A 9,626-nucleotide genomic window follows, 5' to 3' on the forward strand; every position below is an offset into this window, starting at 1 on the left:
AAGTTACACATTCCTTTTATGATTTTATATTTTTCATTTTCTCTGTTATTTAATGGTTATACACACATTTTTTCAGGCTATTTTGTAGCTAGACTGTAATCATGTTGATTTCATTTACAAATAATTTCATAGAGCATGACATTTGACTCTTAGTTTGTAAAGTCTCATAAAAATAACAGCTGACAAGCAAAAGTAAAATTTTATTTTAAAACCACATTATATAACAGCTACCCTATTTTATAATGGGATAATTTATTCACTGTTCAATTTGCTATTTATTAGGACTGTGATAAAAGCAATTTCCACATATGTATATATATTTTTATTGCAGAGAGTTTGGGGGCAAGAATAATTTTCACTTAACTGTCTTCATGGAAATTTAGTCTAGAATCTTGTGAATATCTGATCCAATTACTTTTAGCTATTTGTCTCATTCTTACAACTTATAATTTTCAAGGTTTGGCATGTACGGCCAGATATACTTATCATATCAGTGTGACTCTTAGCAATATCACCATGCTATCAGATTTTGGCCTTCCTATTAGCAGTTTAATGCATTCTCTATAGGGTCTTTTAATAGTCTCATAATGAAAATATAATTAACCTTACTACACACAACTTTTAAAAGTTCCCTAATGATTTATATGTACCTTTTAAACAACCAGCACAACATGTTTTAAGCAACAGTTTAATATGTTAGTATAAGCTCTTACCATATTTTGGTACAGCATTTGTAGAGGGTAAAGGAGGTGATAAGAAATTTTCATTGTATAAAAAACAATCAGTAAGGCAACCCCAGATTTCAAAAAAGTACAATACAGATGCAAATAGTTGAGAAAATTGTCATCTTTGCAATATTGATTATTACCTAGGGGTAGAATTTCTGGATAATTCAGAAAGTCTATGTTTACCATTTTGATGAACTGGCAAACTGTGTTCCCAATATTTGTGCTATTTCGTATTCTCATGGCCAATTTATGAGGATCACAGTCTGTCCATATCCTCACCAACACTTGTTATTATCTGTCTTATGAATTACAACTGTATCCATAGCACAGGTGATGTAATCTTTCTTCATAGATTTAGTTGCATTTCCCCAATGGCTAATGATGAAGATCATCTTTTCATGTTCTTATTGCCATTTCAAATCCTTTGCCCAATTTTAAACTGGGTCATTTGTCTTTTTACTGTTGAGTTAAAAGGGTTCTTCATGTATTGTAGACTAGGTCATTGCTTAGTTATATGATTGTAAAATTTTCTCCTAATCCTTGAAAATGCAAGTAAAATTTTTTGCTTTAAAAGTAGCAACATCTAATTAGATTATGACAGTTTTAAAGTAAAGAGGATGATAAATATCATTCATTTACTCATTCATTAGCAAATATTTAATGTGATAGGAAGTGAGCTTCCTATCAGAAACTAATTTTCATTTGACAAACAATGACTAATTTTTATTTTGTTTTTAAACACTTTTCCAAAAGTATTTTATTTCAAATTAACCAAATAAAAATATCAATCACCTGTAATCTACCTAGTTGGGAGGCTTAGACATAAGGATTGCAAGTTTGAGGCCAGCCTGAGCAACTTAGTGAAATTATCTCAAAATAAAATAAAATGGCTGGGAATCTATCTCAGTAAAGAATAGATACCTAGCAGGCAAAAGGTCCTAGGTTCAGTCCTCCAGTACTACAAATAAGTAAAAATAAATTACCCATATGGAGTGCACAGATTCTTTTCAGATAATCTATGTAGTTACTTTGAAGTACCCTGAAATGGACTTCTTTCCCCATTTTTCCAGAATTTCCTATAGCTGTGCAGTCAGCAATCACCTTGTTACCCTCAGCATCACTCAAAGCATTATTTTTTATGTATAACTTCATACATATTTATTTAAAAACTCAACCTTATCACTTAGTAGCTACATTTTCTATGTATGCTTGAATGAATGAAATAGGATTTCCTACTAAAAATCACAATCCCTTTTAACACACACCTGAGATTCATATGTAAAAGTGAACATCTATGCCTCTAAATATCATGACCACTATCACAATCACAGAAAGTACATGTGAAAAAAAAACCCTCCAAATTTAGCATGGTTTTATTTTTCAAATATTTCAAAATGCTTTCTTCATATCCAGTGTGGATGAACAAACATGGCCAATTCTATTGCAGTTAGCACAGTGCTCCTAGATTCAACAGGACAAATGTGATAAAGAAAAACCACAATTTCTTTTAACACATGCAAATTCTAAACATATCGTCAGACAGCACACATGCATGTAAGTTGTCTGAGCTCCTCTATGAAATACTCTCCTGATTATCAATCTTAATGGAAATTCAGATTTCACAGTGGGCTGTTTCTTCTGGACTGGATAAGGGAATTATAGTAGAAAGAACCTCTTTTTTTCCTGATGACCATTTTTAGTCAGTGCTTAGGGACAGAAGAAGCTGTAGCACATGGAGGCTTTCTCAGCTTTCAGCAGCCTCAGAAAAGAGATTTAAAAATCAGGAAAAAAAGGAATATATTTTTACATACTTATTAAAATTTGAATGACCATGGAAAAATGTGACTTTATATAAAATAGCTAATGGCAGCTGAGGTACTTACAAAGGAGAGAATGAGTGGGAAATGACTAAACACTTCATATTTGGGAACATGCAGTAATGTAGCTTACAGTTAATATAGACAACCAGAGTCGTGTGATTCCTTACCAAGTTTGGTGAAAGAAGTGACTGAAAGTGAAAGAGAACACCAGCATTTGCTATCTGGTCCAGCCACCTTCTGCTGGCTTCCCATGTTTTCATCTCATTTTCCTTGCTATTTTCAAACATCTGGTTTAAGGCTGCCCTGAGCACTAGACTTTTTCAGAAAGTGGTCACTAGACTTTGGCAGAAAACAATGTCTCTCCGGAGCTGTGTCTGACTGACTGTGAATTAAAAGAACACAACAACAGCTTTGAAAAAAATGTCATAGATGGAGAAAATGAATATAGTAAGCATCTACTTTGCATTGACGGGTATTTCATCTTTTTTGCCCTGTACTGGGGATTGAACTCAGAAGCACTCTACCACTGAGCTACATCCCCATCCTTTTGTATTGTTTTTATTTTGAGACAGAGTCTCATTAAGTTCTCATTAAGTTCCTCAGGCTGGCCTTGAACTTGCCAATCTCCTGCCTCAGATTCTTGAGTAGCTGGGATTTACAGGCAAGCACGATCACACCTGTCTACTGGTATTACATCTTTCCATCAAACTCATGTCAAGGGAAAACTGAATTTGGACTCTATTAATGAGCACACACATTTTACCAAATATAATTTTTGGAAAATTTTAAACACCAAAAAAGTTAGGAATATTAAAATTGCTTTATACAATTTATATTGTGACTTTATCCTGAAATCGTTAAATTGTTTTATAAAATATAAGAAAAAAATAGGGCTCATTTATCTATATTTTCTTTACCTGTGGGACACAATTTGCCTCAATTGAAGACTCAGTGACTAATTTTTTAGTTTATGCTGACAAGTGAAATATGATGTTATTAATATTGTTTAAAAATTATCTACTAAATCTATCCTAATATTAATGCATAATGGAGATGAGCAAAGATTATTTGCTGTTCAATTATTCATATTAATAAGAAAATCTGTATTTCCTGAATCCAGTTAGTTACAAATATGGTCAAATAGATAGGAGTTACGTCAGTTACAAATATGGTCAGATATATAGGAGACAAATTCTTACATTTGTTTGACAAAAGTAACAGATTTACAGTTTTACCATGAACTGATTTTTACTCCAAGATACACACACTTATATACACTTATATCTTAGATATAGAAGTCTTTTCCTGCATTTGACTACATTGTTGGGTGACCCATTTGATGGTATGTCTGCTTTATAAATTGCCATTCTTGAGCTAGTTTTCTTTCAAATGAAAAGAAACGTATCCAGAATTTGTGTCTATGGGTAAACACATATATACAACCTGTATAAACATCAAGCCAAACATTTTGCATATTGAAAAATCACACATAGTAGAAAAAAAAACACAGGGAAAAATAATCTCCCTAAAGTATATTGAATATTTCAAGGGCTTATAGAACCTTCTTGAACAAAGAAGCATTGTCAATATTTGTGTATAACTGAGATAAATAGTGCCTTACTCAGTGTTAAGTTCTTGAATTATTGACAAAGAGACATAATTTTAAGATGCTTACCAAGAACACTGAACATCTGTTTTTAATAACCATGAAAAGTATGTGTACACATAATGTATCTGCTGTGAATTTTATTCAGTCTCATCATTAGTAATACCTAGATATTTTAGAGTAACATTCCAGAATTTTTTATTAGAAATACATTAACCATTAAAAATATTCCTTTAGTAGCTTGAGCTATATGAACTTGTTGCATTGGGGATCAAAATGGTTGAATACGGCAGTTCCATATGATTCACCTTCCTAATGCAACCCACATATGTTAGACATTTCCCTTAAGTGGTTCTAAACCATGTATTCCTTGCTACCAAGGAAAAAGTGGGAAAGAGTGTTTTTCAGATAAAAATGCAAAAATGTCTAAACTAGGAATTAGTATTTTCGAATTCTCAATTATCTAAAAAAAACCAAATGCCTATTTCTTTGGGTACAATTTCAAACAAAGAGTAGGTATTCAATAAATGCTTACAAAATGAGTAAATGGAAATTACAAACCAAAGGAGATAAGAAATAAATAAAATGAAAATGTATTAATTAATCCTTTGTGTTCCTAAAATCTCTGGATTTGGTTGGACTTAGGAAGGAAATTCATATAGCTTATTAGTTCAAATGTGCAGCTAGAGTACTGAGATCTAAGAAACCACAGAAGTAAAAATTTCCCTAGCTCTTCTTTTTACATTCTTACTTTTCAGTTGTCATATACTAGAGCAGAAATTCTGAGTGAGATTTTAAAACTATTTCAGAAGCTTTGCAGAAATGTTGTCTCTTATAACTTGAAAATAACTTAATAAAATATAATTTGAAAGATAATTTATGATATCAAGAGTAGGAAGCCTGAGTCTTAAGAAGGAGCACTCTGGTTCCATTGTGAGCTTTAGTAGAGATCCCCAGGTTTAATAACTTGGCCATGAGTAGAAATAATTATCACTAAATTGTGCTTGAGAAGAAATTCTCAAGCTTTTTTAATGTTAAAAAGAATATATAGATGTTTATTCTACTCCCCACATGTAGTTAAGCCAAATTGAAATTTCACTCAATCTTATTACTAAATTGGAACTGATTTCAATTAATGTTCACTAGCCTTGCCAATATGCAAAAAAGTTGATAACTCTATCTGCCCTGTGAAAGCTATATTCATTCATTAAATCAAATGTTTAACCCTGAATGCCCCACGGGAATCAAACATTGTACCAATATACTTGAGGTATAAAGAAGTTCAAGTTTGGATACTGGCCATGAGAACTCAATGAAAGAAAAAAAAATTATGTAAATCTCTAGGCTCCTCTTCCCGCTGGGTAAAAAGTTCAAAGAATTTCCAAAATCTTCCTTCAGAGTAAGAATTCTTAGGCAAGAGCTACCTCTGAACACTGCAGTCAATAAAGCTGCTTCCTGAAAATTCCTCAAGTGTCCAACTTCTTCTGTCCTACTTCAACAATGGATCTGAAAGCTGCCAGAACAGGGGGTGCACAGATCTGTCCTCTGAGTCACAAAGTGCTGCCCCACATTCTTCAACATCAAATATACTTATTAAATGCACTTTACAGCCCATATTTTCTCACTAGGTTTCCTCTGGCAACAGGCTGCCCTGTCCTCTCCACCCTGTCCTCTCCTCTCCATCTAGCAAACATTAAGTCTTTCTTCAAAATTCAACTCCCTGAACTATTGAAACTCATTGAAATACTAGAACATTTTGTCTCCCTATGTGAAACTTCCCCTCTATGAAACACCTTGAACTTCTTTTGTCACCACACACCTGGGGCATCCCTGGCTGACCACATAGCATTCAGAAAGTCCATTTGCATATATATGTCCTCCAGGGGATCATCACTACACCAAGGCCAGAGGAAGTGGTGTATCCTGTGGGTTATGCTCATGGGTTTTAGATGCACATAATCTCTATATCACTACCCACTTTAAAGCACATGTTCTTGGGTCATGGGTCCCTATATGTAAAATTGGCTTCATTCTTACTTCTTAGGTCTGCAATAAAAATAAATGAGATTAAAATCATTTAAATGCTTAAAGTGAAATTGGGTAGACTTATCATTGTGATTCCCCTTTCTCCAGAATAGAGCAGTGCCTGATACTGAGTAGGTGCTCAGTTTTATTCTTGTATGGGGAAGAAACAATATGATAAACAAAGAAAAAGAGAATAAAATCATGGCATTTGCAGGTAAATGGATGGTTTTGGAGAATATAATCCTAATTGAAGTTAGCCAATCCCAAAAAAACAAATGCCAAATGTTTTCTCTGATATGAGGAGGCTAATTCATAGAGGGGTTCGGGGGTAAGCATGGGAGGAATAGACAAACTGTAAATAGGGCAAAGGGGAGGGAGGGGCAAGGGGGTATAAATAAAAGATGGTGGAATGATATGGACATCACTATCCTAACTACATGTATGAAGAAGACACGAATAGTGTGAATATTCTTTGTATACAAGTAGATATATAAAAAATTGTACTCTATATATGTAATATGAATTATAATGTGTTCTGCTGTCATATATAACAAATTAGAATTTTAAAAATTAAAAAAATAAAACCTGAACAAATGAGTTCTTATTCTTTGATACTGGTCTTTGCAAATATACTGTTCAAAGTATAGAAGTATAATCAGACCATTGAAAATATTATTAGAACATACAAAGATGATGACTAAAATGATATTATTTTTTTTAAAAAAAGAAATAAAACCAAAATCTGCTAATTCCCAGGAAAACATCCACTCTGTTACCTTGAATCATTCATTCAAAATACACCAAAGACAATCTTTTACTGAACTTCTATCAAAAAGAAAGACATTCAGCAATAATTATAATAGCTGCTTCCAGCTTCTAGCAGAAGATAAAGACCAAGGCATTCTAGGTTTTTGTAACAGGTTGCTTATTACGTTGTGGAGCAAGAGTTTTCTTATACTGGGAATTTGTTCCAAACGAATGGTTTTGTTTCAATACTTAAGCACCTACTTAACTCATCTCCTACCAATGCATTTTAAAATATTAACACTTCATTTAATCTCAGCTTTTAAAAGTTCAAGTTCTATTACTAGCTAGCTGGTCAAAAAAGAATGAGATGGTTTCTAGATCCAAACAATTAACTCAGACATCACACTGAAAAAGAAATCGTAGGGGAAAGATAGCGAAAAGAAAATAGAGCAACAACAACAACAAAGATAAACACAAGAAAGAGAAAGATAGGAACAAAAAGTTAAGAAAGGTGGGCTGGGGTTGTGGCTCGGTGGTAGAGTGCTTGCCTAGCATGTTTGAGGTACTGGGTTTGATTCTCAGCACTACATATAAAACCAAATAAATGAAATAAAGGTCCATCCACAACAAATTTTTTTTTAAAAAAAGTTAAAAAGGTATTTAATGGAAGTGTGCACACTATTTGAAGTGAAATAACTAAAAATATGGAGTATTTTAATTACTGTTTTGGTGCCATCCTACGTAGAAGAGGGAGAACAGAGAGTAAGGAATTAAGTAGGCAAACAAGTTATGTGAGGTATGAAAAAAAATCAAAAATAAGCAACAGTCATCTGAATATTAATGAAAAAAAAAACAATGAAGTCTTTCCAGCAAGCCACTTCTGGAACCGGCAAAACTAAGTATGATTTAGTTTTATTCATTTACTCTTTTATTCATTTACTTTTTAAGGCCCACTTTACCTCATTCTCTTGATGCTAAAAATTATAAGTTGAATTAATGCCATTTACTAGTTATTATTCATATGTCTTTACCTTTAAAACTGTGAAAACAATAACATTCTCACACTGTGGCTGTGAGGACCCAGCAGAATCTGTGAAAATTTGGTCCATGATGTGTGGTATTATTAGGAAAAATTTAGAACTGTAAGATTTTTGTTGTTGTTGTTATAATTGTTAGTCAGAAAAGAAAGGCAAAATCTTGTTAAATTAAAGCAAAAATCAACCAAACAACAGAAAATCCCCCTTGGTTAACTGGACTCATTCATTCATTGGTAACTGAAAATTGCCACAGGTGGTCTAGTTTCAAAGTGGTCACAAATTTTTCCCAACTCTGTATCCAGGCCCTTGCAATACAGTTTTGCAACTGTTGCCATCAATAGCATCAATAGTCCTAAGATGAGCACATGCTCATCTGCAGACCCAGTTACTCAGGAAGCTAAAGTAAGAGAATCACTGGGGCCTAGGAGTTGAAATCCAGCAAGCCAGCCTGTAAACACAGTAAGACCCTGTCTGGGGGAGAAAATAAAATAAAGGCAGAGTCTCCATCTTCACCACTGCATCTTGCATCTAAAGCTCTGGGGGTGCCAGTTAAGTGTTGTGACCAAGAGAAGACAGTGAACTCTAGTGTGCTTTTGCTCTCTTCTTGAAACCCTGCAAATTCTCCACATGGAAATGACCAGGATAGTCTCATAGATGACATGCTAATCATTTACTTAATAAGGCCTAATTTACCTAATCGTCATGATGCTCAAATTTATGTGTCAAATAAATATTAGTTATTATTAACATACCTGAATGTCAATTTTCTTCACCTTTAAAATTGTGAAAATAATGAAATTTCCGAATAGTGCTTTTAAAGACCCTCACAACCATCAGCCCTGCTATCCCAGTTAGCAGCCAACCAATTGTGACATGGGCAAGTAAGCTCACCCAATATAATCTGTGCCCAGCCAATTTCCTCCTGGCTGCAGGCACATGAACAAACCTAACTTGCCGCAGTCTCTGGCTGGGCACAAATCACGAGTCTCCACACAGCTTGTAGATTCAAACAGCAATTCTTTATTCCCGAACTCACACTGGCCGTCTACAAACACGTTCTGGGGGAATCCACGTTCTCTGCCCAAATCCACTTCTGCCCAAATCCACTACTCTGCCCAAATTCACTCCACATGGGCTTCTGTCTCCCAAAATATACTGTCTGACCCTAAGAACTCAAGAGGAACTCAGCAGCAGGATACGCCCTATTCTAAAGGGGGAACACCCTAATCTCCTATTATGCTAAACTGCCCTATTCTAAAGGGGGAACACCCTAATCTCCTATTATGCTAAACTGCCCTGGTCCTTGAGCAAGGTCACCTTTCAGAAGTCCTTCCACTAGACAGCATGGGAGTAAGCTGGCAAGGAGATTGTCATACCTACTTGGCTGATGGCTCCCAGCACTAACTACCTCAATAAAACCTGGCAGGGATCACCAGAACACCTCAGGTGACCCTAGACACTGGAGCAATGATAAACAATTATTGGTTTAAGCCACAAAATTCATAGTATTTTCTTAAAAAAACAACAACTAATTGATGGGACAATTATTCAGCTTGCATTTTTAGGTGCAAATTCCTTGCTGAATCTAAAGTTACTGTAATAGTACTTGTTTGTATATTCATAGACACATACTTGATAAGGATGAGATTAAAATAACAAAAAT

This window comes from Callospermophilus lateralis, unplaced genomic scaffold (assembly GCF_048772815.1).
Source record: "Callospermophilus lateralis isolate mCalLat2 unplaced genomic scaffold, mCalLat2.hap1 Scaffold_63, whole genome shotgun sequence".
Lineage (NCBI taxonomy): Eukaryota > Metazoa > Chordata > Mammalia > Rodentia > Sciuridae > Callospermophilus > Callospermophilus lateralis.